At 47.9% G+C, this 26,370-nt stretch overlaps 1 pseudogene; it reads right to left on the bottom strand.

Moving 5' to 3' along the window:
- Positions 1-1,628: 1,628 nt before the first annotated feature.
- LOC119374950 (GTPase-activating protein skywalker-like) lies at positions 1,629-26,370 on the bottom strand (annotated as a pseudogene).

Below are 26,370 nucleotides of genomic sequence, written 5' to 3'. Positions count from 1 at the left end.
AGATTGGAACGCGTAATATGCTCCAAAAACACATTTTAGAGAACTGTGATGTCTGCATTTGTCGGTGCAGGTACCTGGAATTTCAAACATGCCTCCATTTTTCAGGACTGCATTTCCAAAAATATTTTGCATGACATCCTAAAATATTGCTTTCAGTAACAAAAAAACGCCAGGCCTGCGCGTAAAGCACAGCACAGTCGCAGCAAAAGCTCGAAGAGCGGCATTTCTAGAGCCCGTTATAAACTCTCTTGTGGCTACTAATACAACTACACTAGCAACGTACCCACTACGCCACAAATCATTTTTGTGAAGTTTGGAAGCACCCACCACGACATTACTCGTCATTCTGCGGAAAAGCGAGGTACCATCTATAAGGCATTCTGTGTAGTTTCTTGATGCGACGGCTGATGACGATGAAGAATTATGACTGAGCCTTTTGTAATGAGTTGAAGCTTTAAATGACCCACTAGTTGCGTAATTCGCATTGTGTGACGCCCGGTCGTTATTTCACTCTCCCACCACGCTTTATAACACGCTAACGTGAGAAAGAGATAGAGGGAAATTAACTTTATTGAGACCCTGAGGAAATGGATCATGGGAGCCTTATGAGCTTCCTTGGCAACCAATAGAAGTGCACTAGCGAGGAACCCACTACGCTATAAATCAATTTTTGCGAAGTAAGGAAGCGGCCACTACGCAATTTTTCGTCATTCTGCGCAGAACCGTGGTACCTGCTAACACCCGTAAGGTATTACGTGCACTTTGTTGATGCTGTGGCTGATGACGATGAAGTTATGGCAGAGCCCTTTGTAATGGGTTGAAAGCATTCAACTCACTCGTTGCGCAATTCGCATTGTGTGACACTTGGTTGTTATTTTACTCTTCTACTACGCTACATTACATATGTTAATGTGGTTCCTTCCCGACATGAAGCCTGTATAGGGTCTTTTTGCAAAGCAGTTTCAAGCACCGGCATGCAACAGAATTAGTCAACAGAGGCACAATAGTGCTCCGCGAAGAATGTAGTAAAATGTGCGTATTGACATCACAGGCTAAGCACTTTCGAAAGTGGTATGTTAAAGGCTCGGCGAAGAAACGAGCTTATTTTTTTCGCGTTGGTACCACAGGCTTGTGAATTATTTTATAGAGTGGTAAACAAAACCTTCGCACCTGGGAGACTATAATCGATGATAAAAGTAAAGCAATGAGGTCTCTACTCAAAGTTGTCGCGGAAAAGTTCTGTGCATTTGTTTGCGTCTCTGAATGTGCACGCATGCCCAGCACTATCTAACTTTCGAAGGCACACATACGACAGGACGCAGCGCTGACTATCAACTGAGTTTTCCTGTTCTTTTCGCGCTGTTACATAATGAATGCGTCCGCGCCATTGGCCTGTCGCAACGGTGATACTCGGAGGTCTAAAGGGCATATATCGCATAGACGCGATGATGTATGCAGGATAAAGCGTGCGAACAAAATTACGCCATTCGCCTGTCAGGCTGGTGGACGAAATCGCAACAGTGATAAACGAAAGTCTAAAGGGCGTTGATGACATAGACGTGAAGATGTATCTGCAGGATCAAGCGCGCGAACAAAATTACGACAGAGTTCGCCGTTGCATGCGAATATCACGAAAAGGCAACGACTTCGACGATCCGCACAACGAAGTCTTGGCTTGAGGCCAGCGGGCTGTTGTCGAAAGTGTCGCAGCGCTCAGTGCGTCCGTTCTCCAGCGAACCGTCGATGTACAGTGTCAATTTTTATGAAAGGGAACACGGGAGCGCATGGCCTGCGCGCTCCGGCGGCTGCCGTAAGCGCCGTCAACCGACAGCTAACGAAAGCTTGCCCGCTTTTGGCGTCATCTATTGGCTAACAAAATAACGAATCATGGCTGGTTGAGAAGCGCCTTTAGATAACGCTGCCTCACGGCTCGCGTTAAGGGCAATTCCTGCAGCTCGCGCAGTGCTGTCGCGCCACGCTCGATTTGTTGACAGGCAGACGACGCGCTGCCTGCATCGCCCGTTACGCGAGCCGAGATGCAGCGTTATCTAAAAGCGCTTCGCAACCGGCCATGACTTGTTATTTTGTTTGCCAATAGATGACGCCAAAGTGGGCGAGCTTTCGTTAGCTGTCGGTTGACGGAGCTGAAGGCAGCCGTCGCAGAGCGCAGGCCACGCGTTCGCGTGTTCCCTTTCATAAAAATTGACACTGTACAGCCCGACACCATTCCTGCGTACAGCAGGCCGGACAAGCGTTTCGTTAGCCATAGTTCACGCTTTTTCTCAGTGGTAAGAACGCGGGGAGGTATTCTATTGTTACGAAAGTGCTAGTCACAGGCGATGCGCAAATAAAGCCTTTATGCGCAAAGCGCCGACGACGCCATCTGCCGCCATGGCTCGGAAGCGCTCGCGGGGTCAGGCGAGCAGTGTTCCCGCGAGCGTCTATACGCAAGTGCACGGATGTGTTTTTCATCGTGATTTAACGATTCTGGCGGGCCTCAGCGATGTCGAAAAATACCTGCTGCGTTGTCGGCTGCTCAAACACACACTAAAAATCGCCAGGAACGCACATCTACAGGTTTCCGGTGCTATTTCATGAGCGAAAGCGACGGCGGCGGTGGATTGCGGCTAAGCTGAGCAATCGCGCTTTGTTTACGGCAGTGTTAGAACGATTACCGTGTTTTTATTTCTTCTTTTTTTTCGCTACGTTTTCAGCGAACGCTACTACGTTTACACTTTGTCACCTCGGCTGCATTGTAGACACTACAATTCACATGAGGTTGTTATTACTGATAAGACGCGATACCTTGGCTCACTTGAAAAACGAATGGCGCGAAGCGCAATGCGAGAGAATGTAGGGCAGGTGACGGCTCCTTTAAAAAAGCGCCGTGGAATCACACGTGTGCTGTACGAAATCGGCTGCATTCTACCTATTGATGGCACTGGAATGCGATCATCGGTGCAGAATGTTCGCTGTGCGCTTCTGCACCGATGATAACAAGCTTATCGTTTATTTTTTCACAAGTTTATCGTGCTGGTTTCAAAGTTTTACCAACGCTGACCATTCACGTGGCCGACCCTGTGAAATCTATACGCCGGTGCGACAGCGCTCCCTCAAAATCTACTATAGCACATGGCACGTAAACGAAGCTACTGTGTCGAGAAAAAACATTGGTTCACGCGTCAACGCATGCGGGCGTTAGTGATAGGGACGTTATAAAGAAAGCGGTGTACTTACGATGAGCTCCACTTCGTAGGAGAAGCTTGTTGTCGATTGTCTGTGACAAACACTTGTCGCGTATGGGGACATTGTCGTCCCACACAGCTGTGACATCGGACACTCCACTATTATAAAGTGCGGCTCCTTTGCGCACACTGTTGCCGCAAAAGTAATTATCTGGGACGCGCACAACCGGCGAATCGCATGCGCGCAAATGAGGCGTCTGCTACGCGACCCGCGAGCGGTTCTAACGGCCGCCGCTACGCGGCTTTCAGTGGCGCCCCTATAGGCGCTGCGCATCACGTATAGGCTCGTGTGTCCAGTGTCCACTCTTGTCATTTTCTGTTACTCTATGCTTCCTCGGCGGACGCTAGCACCCGTGCATCACTACAGGGCTGCGACGCCGGTTGCGTTGTGCACTGTGCTTGGTAGCGGATCATCACCTACGCCCGCGTTTGGCGGCGCGTTCACATCGGCGTTATCGGCGTTTTGGTCACTTCAGCATTACTAGTTTTCGAAGCTGAACGTGTATCGAATCTCTCACGCGCTGGCTGCCATCCGATGCCGAATCAAGTTGAAAGCAGTGCGAGAAACGCTAATGCTGCGTTGCTCTGAGTGCCGTCAGTTCCTTCGAAGCTGTGATGTGTGCTGCTTGTGTTTGTGCGCGTGTTGGTCGTCGAGTGACTAGGCTGCGATGTCAGGGAAGTGTTGTGTTCCACATTGTTGTGGCAACTACGATTCGAGGCCCAAGATACACGTATTTGGATTTCCAACCGATGAAGACATGCGGAAGGCATGGATACGTGTTTTCTTAAAGGACAATTCCAGCCCGACAAAGCATTCAAAGGTAAATACACACCTTATCTTTTGTTTTTCGTGTATTCCGTTTCATGTAGTATGATGGTATTACGTTTCATTTTTGACACGTGCGTGCGTTTTGCAGTATGTTAGGGTGAACTGCAGAAACGCGAATTGTAAAGTTGTCACTTTCTTGTCCCTTGCAGGTGTGCGAAAAACACTTCAGTCCGGACTATATTCTACGAGAAGTTTGCAATAAACAAGGCACAAAAGCGGAACGAGATGTGTATGCTTTATATACTTTGAAGCATGTGTTGTTTTTCATTATTAGAACACTTGGCACGTAAATAACGGGGGTTCTGGTCGAATATATATAGATTTTCCGCAGCGGCGCACGGGCGCTGCCATGTTTGATCACGTGATCGTAACTGGCCTCCCCCCCCCCCCCCCAGCCATTTGCCCCAGCCAACGCATTGGGCCAGCGAAAGTACTACACAAGCTGGCTGCTGCAGGGTGTAAGCAAGTCACATGCTTGCGCAGCAAAACATAGTTCTATATGTAATCGCCTCAGAGTTGAAAACGTTGAGACATATTTGCGTTTGTTTGGTACGTACCACGCCAGAACGATAAGGGATATGTTTATTCTGTGTCGTACTTATGGCGTATGTCTTTAATTGTTGTATTAGCAACCGCCAGTAGATGGGGTTACAAGCCAACATGGCAGCACCCATGCAGACGCGACACCCCGCTTCGATCCGAACTCGCGCTTGCTACTCGCTCACTGTCCTCACAGCAATAAATAAATGGCAAAATCGGCCATCGCTTTGTGTCAGCTCACGCTGGAGAAGAAACTTCAGGTATGCTTTGTCTTTATTATTGCGATCAGCTGTGTTTATTTAGCCATGCTTGCTAAGCCTTGTCTCGGACAATATGAGAATGAATCTTGGAAATACCATAGGAAATACTGAAAAATACCTACGAGTACATCGCTCTCGAAGCTTCAGGACGCGAATATAAAGCAAATAAATGCGTAGGTTTTGAACTTACGGGCCACACAGCGCAGGACGACGACGTGATAAATTCGAGGCAGAAGGAAACTACATCCACAGGTGCCGCCATGTTTACTTTTCCGGCGCTGCCGTCTGCGCCGTCTGCTCGCTTTTACTCGTGTGCGCGCAGACGCTATGGGAACGCCGAGCAGACGACGCGACGCGGTAGCCAGCGCTGCCCAGGTGGCGCGCCTAAAATGTACAAGCTGCGCCGCCCTGGCGAGCTAGTTGAGAAACAACCAGTAATACAAAGCCGCCGCGAGGCGTACGACGGCACGTTTCAACGTGCACTCACATACCTCGTGGCACGTAACGCATGCTGAACGTCATTCGACACTACCGCGGCTTTTGCTCGATGTGCATCGTTTTGTAGGTACTTTGGAACGCGCAAGACTAGCGAAGATCGGGACACTTCGCTGCACTGTGGCGCAGCGGGTGAGCAGCGATGCCACCGATTATTCTCCGCTGATGTGTGCGGACGGGTACCTTCGCTAGAGTGTGCTGTCGAAAGGATGGAAGCTGTCATTGGCAATGAGAAGTATGTCTATGACGTGAAAGAAGCTGTTTTTCGAAGAGACAGCGCTTGTGACCTTTCGGCGAAGTGCCAAGCACCGCACGACGTAAACTTACAGGTAAGCGTGTTCAAATAGCGCTAGCAAGCTTGACGGTGTATGCAGTGTGCTCGTTGTGCGCCCGCTTTGAAATAAAATTAGTGCCTCAGGAAGCACTGAGAACATTCGGCTCAGTGAGTGACAGCTGTTTTGAGCGAGCATATCACAATTACATAATCTGTAGTTACAGCTCTCGTACTATATTACAGAAGCTGTTTCGCTGCACGCTTTGCTTTACGGTGTAAAGACTGCGATATGAGCATTTACTGGGCACATGCAAGCCGTTAAAAATTTTAACGGCTTCCATGTGCCCACTAAATGTTCGTATCGCAGTCTTTACAAACAACGTTTTTGAAGTTGACGGTGAAGCGCGAAATAAATGTAAAAAGGCCGGTGTAAAGTAGAGATCAGTGGTGTTAGCGGAAATACAAACATGTCGCAGGTCTCGTGCTTTAACGACGTCGACTCGCCATCGTCTGCAGACCGTTTGCAAACTTGCGATCGAGCGTCGTCTAAGCCTGATACTTAAAAAAAATGCCTTTGAGGAACCTAGTGCTAATTGGCTTCGTGGTGGTTCCGAGTTTGACATGCAGTACTGTGATCGGCAATGGAACATGCGTAGACAACACGGTTTTTCTAGCGGTCATGGACTTGTAACCGGTGTAGAGCTGTGCACGTGACGGACGTATAATACCGTTTTACTCGAATGTAACGCGAGTTTTTTTTTTCTAGATTTTTGCAACCTAAAGTCGACCATCGAGTTACAATCGAATACCGAAATATTATTTTTTCTTCCTGGACGTAATGAAATGTCATCCCTGGCGTTACAATCGTGGTCATGTTACAATCGAGTAAATACGGTATGTTTAATGTACGGCGCGATGCTTACGCAACCTAAGCTGTCATTTGCTTTCTTTGACTTTTTCAAGGCCAGTTTCAAATAAAAGATTTGTGATGTTTTCCAGAGCGCCAACCCATGTGGATCGGTGGAAAGCAAGGCTGAAGGGAGTCAACTATGCTCTGGACTGTTTTTTTTTTTTCAGTTATTAAAGACATTTTGGTTGTGGCATTTGTGAATACAACAATACCGCCGGTCTCAGACGCTTCTTTTTCCTCGTTTGATGATCGCGCACGGCGGCATGGTTCACGTTAGCGGCCACTCGTATTTGTTTGTATGCCCGAGTGTTTCCGGCCGCTCCCGGCAGGGCGGCGCACCCTGTCCGCGGAAACTCCAGCGCAGGTTCCCCCGCTGCCAAAGGCCACGGCAGGGGGAGGGCCATGGAGACGGCCACGGTGCGGTGGCGCCATCTAGTTTGATTTAATAAACCAGCTGCGGAAAATCGTCTATAAAAGTCGCCAAATGTCACGCACTGTAGGAGTTGATGTAATGCGTAGCAGTCAGCAAGGAGCTGCATATATCGCATTATTTGTCTGTGAGGCGAATGAAGGCCTTCATGTCATAACAATTGGTTAAATACAGTGCTATAGAACTTACATTCTGGTATATACAATACATGGTTGCTCATTTATATTCGTCATGCATTTATTTCACGTCCTACCGCTTTTGGTAGAAATCCAGTTAGCGAAACAACCGGAAGTGTACTTAGAAAATATCATATAATTCACGCCTTGCGTGACAAACGTCATGATTTGCGTGCTAGGACCTGTCACTTATGCCCCTCATACAGTCTTGCTAGCCAAACGGTTTCGAGGCCACCATAAGCGTGGCATGCAAGTCATGCCGCACGTGGCATGACTGTCATGATTTTTAAGTTACAACCAATCATTTGTGTTCGTCGTACAACAATGTCACGCTATACCAATTTTGGTATACATGCATTTAATGAAACGGCGGCGAGCGCTCAAACAGTGTGTCATGCAAATCAAGCCTTACATGACATGCATGTCATAATTTACATGTTACTGCCTATGAGTCCTGTTTGTCATACACTCCTGTCCCGCCATACCGATTTCAGTGTATGTTAAATGAACTAAACGGCCGCTAGAGCACGAATACCGTAGCTCACGCAGGTCGAGCGTCAGCCCACTAGCGACACGTCACTCGAACAGCTTCCAGGCCTTGACGAAGTTTGTCTAGGTGGCGTTGGGTGGATAGACTAGAGATGGGTCGCTCAGGAGCGAGCCGGCTCTTTTGAGCGGCTCTTTTTAAAGAGCGGGTGATTCGCGGCTCAGTAAAAGTGAGCGGCGGTTCTTTGGGAAAGGGGGAAAGCCGGTTCTCGCTCGTTCAGTGAGCCGTGCTGAATCGATCTGCTCAGGTGCTCAGAGAGCCGGGGATGAGCGGTGAGCCGGTGAGCGCATGAGCCGGGTTAACGTGGCGGTACAGTAGTGCATTGTCGGTAGCCGGTTCTCTCTCGCTCAGTGAGCCGTGTTGAACCAACGCCACTAGGTGTTGTTCGTTGAACCGGTCGAGCCACTTCGTTCGAGTTCGCGTTCCTTGAGAGAGGTACGTTACGTAGGGAGCCTTCATGTGCGCGGGCAAGTACCCCCCCTACGGTAGGGAGCATATAAAATCTATACAATAACTCTAGGCTTCCCGAGTCACGCGGAAGCACGTGGCACTCAATTGCGTCTCCAGAACATTTTGCAGAGGGGTGCATAAGCGAAAGGGGTGGGGGGGGAGCGGAGGCATCCAGCAGCGACCAGCGCACGCCGCGAAATCCCAGGAGGAGGAGGGGGAAGGTATCCTGCTTCTTGCCTCCTCTCCCTCCTAGTGTTTTCCCTTCCTCCGTCGATTTAGGTGAACCGGTGAGCCGTTCAAATGAGCCGGTTCACTTAAGTGAGCTGAGCCGTTCGGAGCCGCTCACTCAAGTGAGCCGCTTTGCCCATCTCTAGGATAGACGAGCTAGAGTGCCTCGATGCGCGCGCCCCCGATTGAACGGAGCGGAGGCGAACGAGCGTATCGAGGCACTCTAAGACGAGCCGACGAACGCAGCCTAGCGAAGGAAAGAGCGAAACGAGAAAGCGCGTGCAACTACGCCAGCGTTCGCTGTAGACTCGTGCACAACTGCAACGCCACAACTAAAGTTCGACCTCTGGGTGATTTAGGGGCCCTTAAAGGACCACCAAAAGAAGGACGAAACACAAGAAAAAAAAAAGCTATTTTCTTGTCGGTTTCGTCTTTCTTCTGGGGGTGCTTAGGCGTCTAAATTTTTTTCCGCAACGTTATGTACCATCTAGCCCAGCAACGAGTTATTCTAAGTCACATGTCTCACGATGTCTCAAGGTCAAATTACATGTCTCAAGGTCAAATTATATCGGTCGCGGTGCTTATAATGAAAAGGGGTCGAAGACATATTGCCACAGAAACCAGTATTTCGTCTTTCTTTCGGTGGTGCTTAGGCGTCTAAATCTTTTTCCGCAAGTTTATGTACCACCTAGCCCAGCAACGAGTTAGTCACATAGGTCTATAGGTCTTGCGATGGAGAGCACAGCATAGGCGTGCGCAGGGTTCACCTTTTGGAGGGGGGGGGGGGGGGGGCGTTCAAGTCTCACTTCAGCGCCCCGCCCGTCCGCACGCCTATGGAGCAGAGGACCAGAAAGTTACAACAGCAAAAACTCACGTTGGCACTTTTGCTATAGTATTCATGTAACGGAAAATTTTCTCGCGGACTGAAGTATACGCAAGAAAACAAATAAATTGTACTTGCAATGATCCTGTTTGAACAATAGCCAAATATACATTCAGTATTCACATTGGAAGCTGGGACGTGCTTTTGTCGAATATTGCTTTTTGTATATTATACGGCTCCTTGATAAGTGGTGTCACTGTAGTCGGTTAGTCATCGCTGCTCCACCCACAGAGAATTCACATAAATGCTCCATCCAATAGTGCCTGCTCATTTTCGTGAGGTCAAGCACTTCACGGGAGTTTCCCCTAGTTGACATTCCCATAAAGACACACATTTGCGTCGCAGGTTTAAGGTCGGAAACTTTGATGTTTCGTTAAAGTTCGTCAGGTATTGTCACATCGCTGTTCGGCCAAAGGTAATCGCTGCTCGGCCTCTTAATATGCGCAGTAGTTACATTCGCCGAGAAAAGGTTCTTACAATTCGAGCGAAAACGAGCTAGCACAACTGTTTTTTTACAGGTGAAGAGCTAGGCGCGCCGCAATTCTGTGGACGGAGCTCACATTTTTAAAGGGACACTAAAGAGCAAAACGATTTTTCTCATATTAGTAAAGTACTATTTTACGATACCAAAAAACGCCACGCTTGCTACGAGAAGACGCTTAGTAAGCGAGAAAACGCGCAAAAACAAAATGTGGGTGGCGACGCCACCTTGAAGTTTCCGCACCATTCGCCGTGACGTGACATGTTTTGACGACGTCTACTAGGGAGTACGTAGTTCCTAATCGGTAAAAAAATGAAGTGCATTGTCCTCTGAGGGGGCCATAGACTTAACATACCAAGTTTGGGGTAATTTTGTTGAGCCAATGATGCCAAAATACGATAAGTACACTTTGAAATCCGTGACGTCACGCGGAGAGATTTCGGCGCGAAATTTGAAAATAAAACGTTTAACTTGATTTTCTCCTCTATTAATAAACCTGTTATGGCGAAATTAACGACATTAGAGTTCCCAGAGCACAATTTATCGATCAAGGCCGATTCATTGTTTCTCTTTAGTGTCCCTTTAACAGCGGAACTGCTTTAGGGCTGGGTCTGACGACAGATGAGTGTCCGCGCTGTATGTCACGCTACGGTTGCTAGATACACCCATCGATGGTGTAAGTGGCTCGGTCACGGACCAAACGGTAGCCGCACAGTGAAACGGGGAAGCACAGCTCGAGCGCGAATAGGGCCTAAAGTCGCCCCGGACACGGCCGGTTCCCAGGTACACCCATAGATAGCGTAACTGCCTGGGTCGCGGACGAAGCGGTAATCGCAAAGGAAACGCAGAAGAACCGCACCTCTGTTCGCTGTTGCTGCAGGTTTCACGCTGTTTGTAACTGAGGTAAGTTTTTCTGACGTTGTAACCGATTACATAGGCGTGCGCAGGGTTCGTCATTAGGAGGAAGGGGGAGGGCAAAGTTTCATCGCCCCCCCCCCCCTACCTCGTTGGTCGATTGGTCGAATCCAATACACATTATGCTTCATCGGATGAGGAAACCAGCGAAAAACGAAGACAGCGAGGAAGGACAACCAGACAGGATCTAGTGCTTGTCCCGTCTGGTTGTTCTCTTCGCTGTCTTCGTTTTTTCGCTGGTTTCCTCTTCCGATTACTATGAACCAACTCGCCCAGCAAGCTGCGTTACTGAATATGCTTCACAATGGATGAAAAAAAAAATGAAATGAACAATGAATTCAAGCGATGAGGTGCTTCTGATAGTGGCCTGCCTTTGGTCCGTGGCTTTCCGGGATTAAATGTGGGAGGTAAACAGTTCTTTGACTGCAACGTGAGGGGCCTTTGACTGCCATTATCGTCAAAAACCTGCGTGGCCATAACCCTGCTCATTAAACAATGACTAGACAGGTCCGCCTGAGTAACGGTATGGAGCAGACTTTGCGCCCCCCCCCCCCATTGGTGAATAGGGGGAGTTGCCGCCCACCCCCTGCCCCCCTCGTGCGCACGACATGCCCGGGCATAAGATAATGCTCACCCGCCGCCAATCTGAATCATATTCTGGTTGGCGGAGAGAAACAGCTTGGACGAGTGCGGCACGTCCTGCGTTGAATCGGTGCCGACCCACGCGAAACGTCTCGGCTCGGGCACGAACGTGAAGAGGAACGTCTCGCCCGTGCCGAAGTACGTCATCCCTTTGCGCTCCAGCCACCTGACCGAGCAGTAGGCGCCGAACCTGTCCCCACGTGTCGTCAGCACAGCCAGAACCGTCGGCTCACGCGAGTCCGTGAGCGCGAACAAGCTGGCCAGACTGCTGCCGTGCCTGTTGGTCGAGTACACGACCTCCGGCTCGAGCATTGTGATTCGCGCCGGCAGCCAGTTCCACACTATGGCCATCTACGAAGCATCAGTGGAGAGGGAACGTTAGAGAGTGCTTGGATACTGCTACACTCGGTTACAACCTTAAAAAAAAAAAATAATCGAGCCAGCTGCACACTGTAAACGCCGTCGAAGCAGCGAACCTGATGCCCCCCCCCCCCCTCTCCTCTTCGTCAAGCAATTGCATCTCTATGTTTTGCATGTCTCTTCTAAGTATTTCGATGTTTTTTAAGTCTTTTCTAAATATTTTTGCGTTATATCATGGCTCAAACGCGGCATCAGTTTCCAGCATTAATAATACAATATTTGGGGTTTAACGTCCCAAAACCACGATATGATTATGAGAGACGCCGTAGTGGAGGGCTCCGGAAATTTCGACCACCTGGGGTTCTTTAACGTGCACCTAAATCTGAGTACACGAGCCTCAAACATTTTCGCCTCAATCGAAAATGCAACCGCCGCGGCTGGGATTCGATCCCGCGACCTTCGGGTCAGTCGAGCGCCATAACCACTAGACCACCGTGGTGGGGCTCAGTTTCCAGCATTGGTTGCTAGCGTGCCATAGCTGCGTTCGCTGGCTAAGAAATTCAGATCTCTCGCGAAACGCCGGCTGCTACGGCGACGCCTTTTTGCCTTGAAGTTGCGTCCGATAGATACGCGCTGACGTCACAGAACTGACGGGCGCGCGGCGTTGTTACTTTATCTGTCGATCGCGTTTAGAGTGTATTCTCACTTAAACAGTATATTTATCTTACGCCGTGGTTCCGGCGCGCTTTCCACCGAGCCTCACCCTCTCCCCTCTTGCAGTGCCTCCAATTGGGAAGTGAAGCTTGGTAATGAGGGTGTAACCAATGAGAAGAAAAACTCCCCATAAGGCCCATCCGTTGGAAACTTGACCGTAGGGGGGCCGCCATTGCCGCCATTACACTACCGTGCGAGCGTTAGCGGCCCCTGAGACGCGTGCTAGACTTAAGTCTTCTAAATGAACAATGAACCCTGTCCGCACGTTTCTATTCGTCAAAATGCCCGTGTTTGATTTATATGGCAGTATTACTAACATTGAATAGCGCTAGTTTTAGTCAATCTGTAAATAATTGCAGACACGTTTCGAATTCGTCAAAATACCCGTGTTTGATTTATATTGGAAGTATTACTAACATTGAATAGCGCTAATTTTGGTCAATCTGTAAATAATTGCAAAGGCAACATTCACAATGGCAGGCGCTCTTGACAATTGCGGTGTTATTGCGGACGGCGCTCTTTCAGCCAAGCTTTTCCTCTAGAGTATGTACTATAGCGTTATGTGACTATCATTTTCTGGGCACAACCTATGATGCACATAGTACCTGTTCGCCAGTGAGCACCTCGGAGCGAAAGTTGGCCAGGCCGATGAGGCCCACCGAGACGGCACGCGTGGCAGAGTACTTGTCGTTCTTGACCGACAGGCAGGACGAGGCAACGTGGAGGTGGCGCCCTCCACCGACGCCGCTCGAGTTCTCAGAGCTCGCCCGCGTGCGACCGCTCGATCGGCTACGGACGTGGATCTCGGACTTAAGATGTTGCTGATTCAGCAGCTTCGCGCTGATACCCTGCACATAGCTTTCACGTTCATCGTGCGCCACTACAATAAAGGGAGTAATCTCCATATTGGCATACTTTATGTAAAGATGAGCTCTATAACATAGAGAGCTATGGTGCGGGGGCCCCAAGCGGCTTGCGTTTCTAAGCCTTTTCGTTCCTTTGTATTATCCATGGGCTGTGGCTAGCAGTAAGAAGCAACGCAAGAGCGTGCGTACGCAAGCGGCTCGGTGTCCTCGGCACTAAAACTGTCCATTAGACAGACCTAAAGCCGGAGCTCTCTATTAGAAAGTACTAAAACTCTCTAGTAGAGAGTTTTAGTGCCGGGGGCCCTTAGCCACTAGCGTACGCTCACTCTTGCGTTCATTTGTATTCTCCTTGGTGGCGGCTGGGAGTACAAAGAAACTCAAGAGCGTGCATACGTAAGCCGCTTGGTGTCCCCGGCACTAAAAGAGAGCTTTAGTGCTGGGGACCCCAAGCGGATTATATATATATATATATATATATATATATATATATATATATATGTGTGTGTGTGTGTGTGTGTGTGTGTGTGTGTGTGTGTGTGTGTGTGTGTGTGTGTGTGTGTGTGTGTGTAAACTTAGTACAAACATGTAGCAGAAGACGATGCCTGGATGTTGTAGGCGGTCATCAGGAACTTGTCCACATTGTGGGGCATGCTCTTGCAGAACGTCATGATCATATCCAGGAAACTCCCTGCGTCTTGAGTGGCCTTTCGTGAAAAGCTCCCTGTCGAGACGAACACATTTAAATTACGCACAAAAGATCACCCTACAAAGCATTGTTCATCTATACTCGGCTACAACCTGAGAAAAAGAAAGTCAGCTCCGCCCACAGCCATCGCTGTCCCTCCCACAGAGAATGTGCATAAGTGCTCCGTCCAATAGCACTCACTCATTTTCGTGACGTCAAGCGCTTTTAGAGTGTTTCAGACAGCTGACTTTCCCATACAGACTCACGTTCGTGTCGCTGGTTTTTGTTCACAAGGGGAGTTTTAAGGGCTCTTTCCTTCTTTGCTAGACATAATATTAATGAGAACTAACATACAATAATGCCAAGGAAAGTATAGGGGATGTTATTTGTAGTAATTATATAAATGTATAATATATTGTCGAAATTGTAGTAATTGTACTATATTGTTGTTGTTATTATATAAATGTAGATTTATATCATAATTACTACAGATAACATCCCCTATACTTTCCTTGGCATTATTGTCTGTAAGTCCTCATTAATATTGGTTTTAGGTCAGAAACTTGAACGCCCTGATGATTTTTTTCAGGGATTCTGACATCGCTGCCCGGTAAACGTAATGTTTTATATAGTAACGACGAACATTTAATTCTGAATATGCCTAGTATTTACATTAGCCGACAGAAAGTACTTACGGTTCGAGCGGAAACCAGATAGATAGCACGACTGTCTGGTAAAGGCGCGCCGCGGTTCTGTGAGCGGAGCTGCCATTTGGTCTTAGGTTGTAACCGTTCTTCCTACTTTCTAGGTTCCTTGATGGCGTTAACATTAGGAGGGCAAAATGGAAGCCCAATTCATGAAGCACACCGTATCTAATCGCATAAAGCGGCCACTGCCTAATGTTGTCTAGTGTTGACTACCCTTGGCCACGAGTTAATGGTGCTGCAGAGGAGCCTTTCAAGAAGCCCTCTCTAAAATGTGCCTCGTATCACTTGTACGAAACCAGGAAAAATGTAGGAACACGTACAACGTTTCAGTTTCTTGATTTATTTAGAAAGTCCCGTGGCAACGAGTGGCACAAGCAGGAGTGGGGCACCCCTCAAAGGAGCTAGTGGAGTTTCACTGTATCATTTCTGATGACCTAAGTTATAGCCGTCCTTACTAGCTCAACATTGTTATTGTACGGTCAATGAAAAGGGCTTACATATTATATACGCCAACCGTTAAATCATTTATGTTTAGCGCACAACTGCAAATGGTTTTTCGCTCGAATTACTCGAGGAATCTGGACGAATGCGTCGCTGTAAATCTTGGGCTCCCGGTAACTGCTCTAGAAAAGAAATCCAGCCAATCACCACTTGCACCGAGCGTTCCTATAGCACTTGAACTTGCTCCAATACCTATACTTTGAGGCACTGTTCCTCAGTGCAGGCGTAAATCATCACTCGGGTTAATAAATCACGCGACCATGTCCGAGACAGAGTGAGTGAAAATGGCAATTTTCAAAAGCAAATTGCTCGCAGTTCACTCGGCCAAGATTTTTTCGATCCCATCACCAGTTCGTGAACAATTTCCGTATTACTGGGCTTATAAATGAGCCTTGTACTGCGGGTTTTAGAGACAGACTTTAAGCAGTCTCATATTCCCGTTTCCCGTTTTCTTCGTTCATTTTTTTTGTAGTTCTCTCGTTCTCAAGCGATGCTTGGTATGAGCTAAATGTCTGGGGCGGCGGCGGCGGCGGCGCGTCGTTGTACGCGAGAAACCCCGCGCCGGCGCCGGTCAAATGCATATATTTATGCGCCGTTTCGCAATAGCTGATGCTCTCTCAATCCTGGGCTTGTCAGCGATCAGCCGTTTCTGAAATCGCAATCTGATAATTTATCGGGGTTACTTGTCGTTTCACGTTGGTACATTTCATTGTTGCCCGGATATGAACGCATAACCGTCGTTGTTGCCTGTAACAACTTCAGTGTCGCGCTGCTGAACACGTGGATGACGGTCCAATTCCTGGTATGGAGAAAGGACACAGTTTGGAGGGAGCATTGCGAAAGAAAGAAAGAAAGAAAGAAAGAAAGAAAGAAAGAAAGAAAGAAAGAAAGAAAGAAAGAAAGAAAGAAAAGTAGTACGTCAGGCGCGCACACCTCCCCCATTTTCCGGATTGGGCAAGGGCTCCTAAATTTTTCCGTCCTCTTATTCCCCGTACCCTCTTTCCCCAACACAGGGTGGCCAGCAGCCGGTCTAAGAATTGGCTAATCTTCCTTTGCTCCCGTATATTTGTACCTCCTTCTCTTCACTGAAGTTACCTGGAGTTCGGTCTGAATTTCTCAGACGATTTCTGACTCGTTCAGCACACCACAATCCAAATCGGCCTCGGTATGTCAGCGTAACGTGAAACTTACGGAGACCATTAACGACTACAATGCGTCGACAAAGAATGTATAAATTGTCGTGAAATGCGTTCAAACTACGGATCGTGTATGCTTGATGTGAGCGCCCAGCGGCACAGTAAGCGTAGAAACTGGTAGCACGTGAATCGCACGACGATATCGCTGCGCACTGCCTCACCTTTCTTCTTCGCCTTCTTGCTTCTGAACACTCGTGATAGGAATGACTTGCTGGGGTACTCTTCTGCAGACAGAGACAAAATAGATACGCGATGATAAAGCAGCACGAGATTGTATACTGTCGACCTTTACCTAGCGGAGCGGGAACATATGCGATAGATGATTAATCGAAAATGTTAGATTGGAAATAAGCCCTTAAATAGTATAACAAGTTGTTGAGTTAGTTGGTGCATTGCATTAGGAAGTATATATCAAGCCAAAAGAAACGATCACAGGAAACGGTGAAGACGACAGGAAGCTTTGGTATTCCGGTCGCTTTCCTGTCTTCTTCACCGTTAGCTGTAAACACAGACCCTGGACGGCTTCCGGTTTCGTGCACTGACGTAGCATTGGCGGGGAACAAAAGCCTTGGCGGGTAGTCTGCAGATTTTCAACAGTTCTCACCCTGTGCCTAGCCAAATATTTCAAATAAAGATGCTTCTAATCTATACCCAACATTATAAGAGTTAGTCCTTAACTTATGCGCCTTCCTTTTATCTGAAGGCAGAAAAAGGGTCTTTCCTTACGCTGACATAACTTAAAAACACGCTTTCCGCTTCTGTGTTAGAGAGTGACAAATGAAGAACCGGAAGTTTCTTGAGGTACAACACGTGCTGCTACTATCGCAGTCTTGAAACCGTCTATACTTCCTAAGCCAACGTAACACTCGTAATCACGGACCGAAACGCCCAGCTCGCCAAGCTCGTCGTTTTAACGAAACATTGCGTTAGTATTTTCATCAGTGAAACATATAGGCGTCGCAGCGCTCTTCTTTAGATCACGCTACTATTTCATTCAGGATAATAATAATAATATCTGGGGTTTAACGTCCCAAAACCACGATATGATTATGAGAGACGCCGTAGTGGAGGGCTTCGGAAATTTCGACCACCTGGGGTTCTTTAACGTGCACCTAAATCGAAGTACACGGGCCTCAAACATTTTCTCCTCCATCGAAAATGCAGCCGCTGCGGCCGGGATTCGATACCGCGACCTTCGGGTCAGCAGTCGAGCGCCATAACCACCAGACCACCGTGGCGGAGCATTTCATTCAGGATATACTTACTGTACATAGCTCGCCCTCTAATGTCTGCTACGGAGCTTACATGCAAGTTTTGTTTAAAGTTGTGGCTACTTTTGCAAGGTGAGAGCCTTAAAAAAGGCGAAAATTGACCGTTGACCGTCGTCCCGCGGCGTCGGCGTCAACGCGAGTGAGGCAAAAAATCATCACGTGATGACGTCACAATGACGTTACAGATCTCCAGAATTTGTGACGTCACATAAACTGACGTCATCACATGATATTGTCGCTTGGCCAAAGGTGTGCCGATCACGGAGGCAGTGCAGAACCAGGTGAGGTGCAGAAAGCTTGCAATGCATCCGATCCTAGAGGCCGTGCAAAGCCACGTTAGGTGCGGAAAGCTATTGGAGGAGTGCGGGGGAGGATCAGTACATCGACTGAGAATAAAAAGAAGATCAAGATGGCTTGCGCCTTCGAGTCGGCTGAGGCGAATGCATATCGGGACCCTGTGAGTTCTTTATGGTGATATCTGCGGTCATCAACAAAAGGGCGAAGCTCTCCGAGGAAATAAGTGAAAGCTTGAAAAAATGTTCCCTACTAAGTTAATAAAGCAGGGCTTCTTCATGAATGTGCAGTATCAACGATAGCAAGTTGGTTTGTAGGTTTTTTGCTAGCTATTGAACTGTAACGAACATAAAAAAGAAAGAAAGCCAGGAGCCCTTCCTCTACCGGGAAAAGGAGTCAAGCGAAGCTTGGCGTGTGTGTGCCAATCATGTCGTGGCTTTCGGCAGTAAGGTTCCAGAAATTATCATCATTCTTTTCTAAACACAAGAAACACGAAAACCTTGCTTCCCTTCTTTGTTTAAGTTCTGTGAAGATGTCTTTCTCGTTTATTAAATGTTAAAGGGCCCCAAACCATTTTGAGTTAAAGGACGAGTGATTGGTTTCTTTCTCGTCTGCACTACCATTCCTACAGGCGCTCCCCCTCGCCACTTATTTCTTCATAAAACACACGTGTGCACAATGTCAGCACTAAGCGTCCAGCCTACCAGGATTTCGCGTTTTTCAGATACACGCCGTTATCTCCGCTTGCACAGTCGAAAACGCACGAAACGAAGTGAAATCAGTTGATCGCGCGTGATAGACATGCGAGCCAAGGCAGAATCGGAGTGCTACTGCATGGCGAAGCAGCGTAGGAGACAATTCACACCGTGCTATACCACGTGTACCAATCGAGAGCTTATTTCCCCATGACGTCACGTGAAGAGCCTGCTGGCGTCACGAATTGTGCCGAAGAAACGGGAAACGCCAGGAGGAAAAAAGCGCATGTCCTTCGTATTTTCGGAGTTTCTTTAGGGGCCCTTTAAAGCAGGCCTGGGAAAGTATAGTTACTCACTGGAGTTTCCTTTAACGTATAGGATGAGGATGGCCATGGCGAAGCGGTAAAGAGCGCGCACACCTTCCATTAGGAAGCAGTCCATCACGCGAACCTGCATTGAGATAAAGCGTGTTCACTAAGGGCTGCGAACACCATGTGCTACTGAAAGTACAGTTGCGCTCAATATGACTTGCAACATCGGAGCGCGTGGCCTCAAGAACTCAAAGATCACCCATGGCTTCCACTATACCCTTTATTTTCCCAACTACACGCCGTCCTCTCACTTGGGAACGATCCCAAATAAGCAAATCTAATCTATGTGTGGAAGTCAAGGCAATTTGAAGCCATGCGCAGTCCTGGAGCTCGTGAGGCCACGCGATCCCGTGTTGCAAGTTATATCGAGTACGATTGTACACACTAGCTTAACGACTTGTCAGACTTCTGTAATTGATTACGGCTGAACAGTCAATCAATCTTTTCTCGCCTCGCCGAGATACGTGAAGGATTGAGACACAAAATCCACACTCGCCGTTTCTCGCGAAAGCTCGCCCCGATATCGCGAGCAGTGGTTATGAACGGGAGCGTGAAATGAATACAAGGCAGTGAACGACAGTACGGTACCCTGTTAAAGTGAACACTCGAATGAGCGCATTTCACACTGCTGGCCCCCCTAACTGCAAGCGGATGTGGAGACATTTTTCGTGCATGACACTAGTCTGTCACAAAGAGTCGTAACTGTGAACCACCAGTAGTCTTGTGCAAATCTAAGACACTATGTTTTTTGCAAGAGAGAGAGAGATCCAGACATGCCCTGCATGCCGTTGTTCCCTTAACAGTGGACCAGTCTGTACACTCAATAGGACACGGTCGCCCTTTTGAGACGATTAGAATGCAGCAGTCAAACTGGGACAGACTGAACTTTTTTTTGTAACGCGAGCTTGCGCTGGTGCGATGTTCGCTCACAGTACCACGATAGGGGCCAACACGGTCGTTGAAATCTTGTCTTACCATCTCATCGGCCATTTTTACACGAGTCACGATAGATTCCAGCATAATCTTTGGCATCCGCATACAGTCAACACTGTACTCCACGACTGGCGTCGTGCAAGCAATTTAATTACAATAATAATTATAATATCTGGGGTTTTACGTGGCAAAATCACGATATGATTATGAGGCACGCCGTAGTGGAGGGCTCCAGAAATTTAGACCATCTGATATTCTTCAACGGGCACTGACATCGCACAGCACACGGGCCTCTAGCATTTCGCCTCCATTGAAATGTGACCGCCTCGGCCGGGATCGAACCCGCGACCTTTGAGTCAGCAGCCGAGCACCGTAACCACTTAAACAACGAGGCGAGCCACTCTAGGACCCCTAAGTCTTGCATTCCGGTAGCTTTATTTCGTTTTCAAGTATCCTCGACCGCCAAAACATTATACAGAGTAAGGTTAAAATAAAAAAAAAAGTCGAAAAAAAAAGGTGACAGCAGCGGTAGATTTTCTACTACTTTTTCCTACTTTTCAACTTGTATCGAAGGTTAGCTGAGCTAGGCGGCGAGAATATTGTAGCTCTTGATATGCAATAAAATGTGGCAAGGAAAATCGACGCAAGGCTTTGTCTCGATTTGAGGATGCGCTGTGCGCACCAGATGGTAGAAAGGAAGGCCACGAAAGATCCACAGTTGCCAGGTGCAGAAGATGTTCTCCATTTCGTCCTCCCGTTGGATCTTGCGTAGAAGACGCGAGTACGTCTTCTTCTGAGTACGTGCGAAGGAGGAAAAACAAGAAGATAAATCCCCAGATCACGTGAGCCCTGTTAACATTTCATGCATTTACTTAGTGCTCAATTTAGTTAGTGCTCGTTGGTACGGCAACATCAGCTAATACTGTCCAGCAGCATGAGATTCAATACTGACCATTCATTAGCTATAAATGATTTTCGTTTTGCAATGGTGGATCGCTTTTCGAATATGTTAGCTACTTTACGTGTACCGGATATTAAAGCGAAAGTCTTAGAAGCCTCCAAAGTGACCGTCCGCAGCGATAACACGAGTGATGAAAAAAAAAATCATCATCAAGCGATGGCGTCATCTATGACGTTATAATGACGTCCCAGGCCGACAAAAATTGCGACGTCACCATGACGTCACTATTGCGTCACATTGCGTGACGTCACATGATGACGTACACAGGACATCGTAGCTTGGTCAAAGGTGGGTCGATAACGGAGGCAAAAACTTGGAGGACGCTTGAGCTTCGCCTTCAAGAGTAGAACGCGATAGCGCAATCGGGCCCCGTGCGCATCGCCTTCTCAATGGCTATAGCCTGGCTTCGGTTCTCGGTGCATGCCTCAACCGTGCCGTAAGGAAACGAATGACTGCGCGCGTAACGTGGGAAGTTGGACGTGGGAAGTAATCGATTACTCTAGAGTAATTGTATCCTCTAGAGTAATTTTTCGATTATGTTTTCTAACGCTGTACTTGTAATCGGTTACTTTTTACAATGAAGAAATGGTAATCTTGATCGGTAACTTTATTTTTTCAGCAACGTGCACAAGTTTGTCAACAAAAACCAACAAACAAATACCTCAACTAACTAGTGTTTCTCTTCTCAGTGCATTATACCATTTTCACTGCCCTTATAATTTGCATTAACCGAATCGCGCGGTTACACACTCTAAATGAAGTGCTATCGCTGTGTAAAAAAAAATTCAACAAAGCACGTTCAACTTTGTCACGTGGAACGAGTCAATTGTTGCCACACCAACGTACCGCCAGGCGCTTAGTCAGCTTCACGAGAGTGTGGGTTGAAATGTCGTGCATCAGTCGCGTCTGGCTCAGGTGCTGTGCCGCCGTGTTGTCCACGAGGGCACACACACATTCGTACGTCTGCGTCAAAAAAAAAAAAAAGAAAGAAAGAAAGAAACGTCGGACAGTGAGGCTGTAAGCGCGTGGGTGCATGTGATAGGCCAGCGAGATCACGTGGTGTGGTAAATCTAATGCTCAGTTTGAAATGCGCGCGCTTACACTTGATTGGGCAAAGCGACATCACGTGACCTGCGGGCTCAGGCGATGGCGCTTCAGCGAACGCCTCGTGTCATGTGATTAGCCGCCGGCGCAAGCGGAATCCGGCCAAGTGTGCGTTCGCTGTCTTCTGCATGACCATCTTACGCACCCAGGTGCTATGCCTTGGTTTATTGCAACTAATGCAAGCATCTTAATTTTTTAGAGTGAGAATTGCTTTGTCTTCTCTTGCTTCATTACAATTAATGTGTCTAGCTAATTTAATTAATGAGGGTGAGAATTGCTTTCCCGGTATTTTATACCGAAAGTTATCATGATCATCTTGAGCATCATCATGATAGTTTCGTTTTATTTATTTAACAACTTCTCCCCCAGGTCACGTAACCTGCGTGACGGCTACTACTACTACTACTACTACTACTACTACTACTACTACTACTACTACTACTACTACTACTACTACTACTACTACTACTACTATTACTACTGCTACTATTACTGCTAACGACGACGACGACGAGGGCAGCACAGGGTAGGCTAAGACAGCTTCGCTCTAAAACCAAGCGCATGCCTGATGCTGCGTAAGGTTTAGTGTCTAAACACAGCCGCCTAACGAAGCTATGCTGCAATTGTATAAAGCTAGCAATCGCGCTAACCAGTTGATCAAGTCATCGATCTCAGTGCACGTCCATTAGGGCAGGAACTGTGCCCTGGTAAAAACATAATCTCTTCTCGAAGCGATGGCTCCAGCAACATTCACTGTTCAACAATTTTACGTAAGATGTAGCCCATTAAATATAAAATTCAGCCAATATAGCAGTTGGCATTCAGAGAAAATAATCGACCTAATAATAATTGTTGGTGTTTTACGTCCCACAATCGATGTGTGATAGTGTATCATGATCTAGTTTTTGTTGCTGCACTCTAAGAGTGTGTGCATTCAAACTTTGCTTCTGGGGTCACCGCCAGGCAGAGGGCAACTGCCTTTTGCACTTGAACCCGATACATTTTGTTGCCTCAATAAAAAATCTAAAAAAAAGAAAATAACATCACTGAGATATGATTGGTGGTCCAGAAATATCAACAACCTGGGGTTCTTTAACACGCACCTAAATCTAAGCACACGGGTCTCTAGCCATCTGCCTCCACCGAAATGCTGTCGCCGCGGCCGGGATTCGCTCCCGCAACCTTCGGGCCAGCAGTCGGGCACCGTAACCACTAGACCCCCGCGGCGCTTTAGTCATCGACCTGGGCAGCTTACGTAACGCGTAGGACAGATAGCAGATGGTCAGTGAGAATGACGGAATGGCGGAAAGTGACGGAAAGTGTCGAACTGGCCAAGAAACTGGAAACGCAGCCGGGAAAGCCAGAGTGCACACGTGACACTTCTCTTTCTCCCTTACGTCGCCTGTACTCGTGACGGCCAGCTCAAACAAGACACGAAACACAAGAAAGTACACGACACAGGCACTGTGTTCTTGTTGGCGCTGGCCAACATGCGTACGTTCCAACTAGCCCAATTCGTATGTATGCGTATGTTCATGCGTATGTTCCAACTAGCCCAATTTGCTGCATTACTTCAGCCTGTACATTCCTTTCTTTTGCAGTTTCAGATATTGCGGGTATACATGCTCCCGATCTGCAATAAAGTTTTGTTGAAAGTTAGCGCCTGTCCTGTCGTCTTGTTGTCCTGTGTTCGTTTTTGCGCTACGTCTGTTCTGCTTAGCAATGAGCAACCTACACTCCTAAATCCTATTATCCCTTCTGAGACGGCAGAGAGTCAGCTGGGGTAACTTGAGGCATGGAATAGAATCAGCTCGCTCGGAACGCCTCAAACTGGAGACCAGTGGGAGAGACCTTCGTTTTTTGAGGGCATCAAACAGGTTCATAATAATGATTATTATCATCATCATCATGGTGGTGACGACAGTGATGAAGAGGAAAACGAAGCCTGCTGAGAGCAGCCTTTGATAGTTCTGTACAAGGTAATCAGTTATATTCTTACCGATTATTCTGTGTAATTACTGCAGCGCGACACTGTTGTATTATTATGTAACAAAGGAGTCATTATTTTTTTATTTTGCTCATAACGTACGCTTTGTAATCAGAAGATATGTATCATCTACTAATTCAGGTTTAGTCGATATCTGTACTGCATCTTTTGTTGGGCATGCGTAAGGTAATCACAATAGCGCACATCCTAAAATTGAGATAGCTCTTTTCCTGCATCCGTATGCAGCCCCTACCTTGTTCTTCGGCAATCTGATGTATGCCAGTTCTTAGTTCGTTGACTTACTTTGTTTTGATTTGAGAATTCAACTAGGACATGTTTTAAACTTTTTATGCAATTATTACTGCTGCTGTTTTTTATTCCCTGCTGTGCTAGGACTTCCCAGGTACTTTCTTTTTATCGGACCTTCAACTATTGCGTTTGGCTACATGTCCTACAAGTGTTTGTTATGTGTACATATAACATAAACTTTCGATCTGAACCGACCTGCTCCTCGGGCAAATAGTGCAACAGCAAGGAAACGACGGGGTGCAGGATCGGGCAGTAAGTGACGAACGGGTGGCTGACGGAGGTGACGAAGAGGACCCGCTCGGCGCGTCTCTGGCCCTCGGCGGAGAGCAGGTAGCTCTCGTCGAAGACGGGGTCCACGAACGCCGGCATGCTCAGAGGCCACAGTCCGCCTAGGGACTCCCTGACGGTGCTATGGTAGAAGTCGTGAGGCACGGCATCCTTCGTGTGCCCCTCGCACAGCTTCAGCCAGAGTTCGCGTCTGTTTGGGTCGTCGATGGGCCAGTGCTGGGTCCGCACTAAGGCCTTCGCCTGCGGTCACGGAAATAAGCGACGCCTTGCAGTCGTCTTCCTACCTTTGCTAGCTACGTTACTAAATACTGCGCCAAAATTGACACACAGACGAAGGGATAACTCACAAGGGTCCCTTATGATTTCTCCTAAGACAACTCGAATGCGAAAGCCACCTTTTTCTCTCAGTCTACGTATTTATAGAGTGTACTAGAACAGGGGAGTGCCCGGAACGAGCTTCGAAAAGTGAAGCCCAAAGGGGGTCAACCCGCTCGTAGCGCTGCGATCGGTAGTCTGCATCGTGTCGCCGTTTAAGAGTTGCGCGCGGCTCCGCCGAAGTGGTGCAGGGGTAGAATGCCCGTTTCCCACTCAAAAGACCCGGGTTCGAATCGCAGCTGTAGATAGTGGGTACTTCTTCTTAGTGCTACCTTTTGCAGCTGTATTGGTTTTCCTTTTTTCCCCCTAAAACTAGCTTCAGTTGCTACGTGTTGCTTCAAAAAGTAACGCAAAATGCAAAGTAATGTAGAAGAAATTTGACAGTGAGCGTAGTTATTTGCAGCGCCACCGCCCGGGACTCAACAAAAACGTAAAGTATGGCCTCCGAGATTTTTGCGAATACGCGACTCGAAACGAGATTTCACACTTTATGTTACTTTTTGTAGCAATAGGTAGCAACAGAAGCTATAGTTTTAAGAAACGAAAGAAAACCAATACAGCTATAAAAGGTGACACTATAAGAATAAAAGCCCGCCATCTACAGCTGCGATTCGAACCCGGGCCTTTTGAGCGGGAAGCGGGTATTCTACCGCTGCACCACTTTGGCGGAACCGCGCGCAACTCTTAAATGACGACACATTGCAGACTACCGATCGCAGCGCCGCAAGCGGATTGACCCTCTTTGGGCTTCACTTTCTGTACATTGGTGCTGCGGCCGTTCCGAGCACTCCCCTGTTCTAGTACACTCTAGTACTGATCAGTTTTACGTGCCGACCACCACCCCCCACCCCCACTCCCTCCGACAGCTTTCTGCACGTCACCTGGTTTTGCACTGCCTCCGTGATATACCCACCTTTGACCAAGCGACGATGACATGTGATGACGTCATCACGTAATGATGATTTTTTGCATCGCTCGTGTTGACGACGAGGGACGCCAACGCCGACGTTTAATTTTCGCGTTTGATGAGGGATCTAAGGCGTTCGCCTTAATAATATCTGGGGTTTTACATGCCAAAACCAAGATATGATTATGAGGCACGCCGTAGTGTAGGGCTCCAGGAATTTCGACCATCTGGTGTTCTTTAACGTGCACTGACATGTCACAGTACACGGGCCTCTAGCATTTAAATACCATCGAAATGCGGTGATGTCGATTTCGGCCGGGATCAAACCCGCGACCTGCGGGTCAGCAACGGTGAGCTCGCAGGTGGACGCACAGATATGTTACAGTCCACAGGGTAAACTAACCTCCTTCATCTTGTTTTGCTTGACGAACTGAACGACGTCCGTGTACGTTTTAGTAACAGGTGTAGGAGGAGCAGGCAGCGGCTGTGGCAGCTTGCTGGCGTCGACGAAGTCACGTTGGAAACACGGAGGCAGTGCCAT

Source organism: Rhipicephalus sanguineus, chromosome 11 (genome assembly GCF_013339695.2).
Source record: "Rhipicephalus sanguineus isolate Rsan-2018 chromosome 11, BIME_Rsan_1.4, whole genome shotgun sequence".
Lineage (NCBI taxonomy): Eukaryota > Metazoa > Arthropoda > Arachnida > Ixodida > Ixodidae > Rhipicephalus > Rhipicephalus sanguineus.
This window is presented reverse-complemented; position numbering and strand designations above follow the sequence as displayed.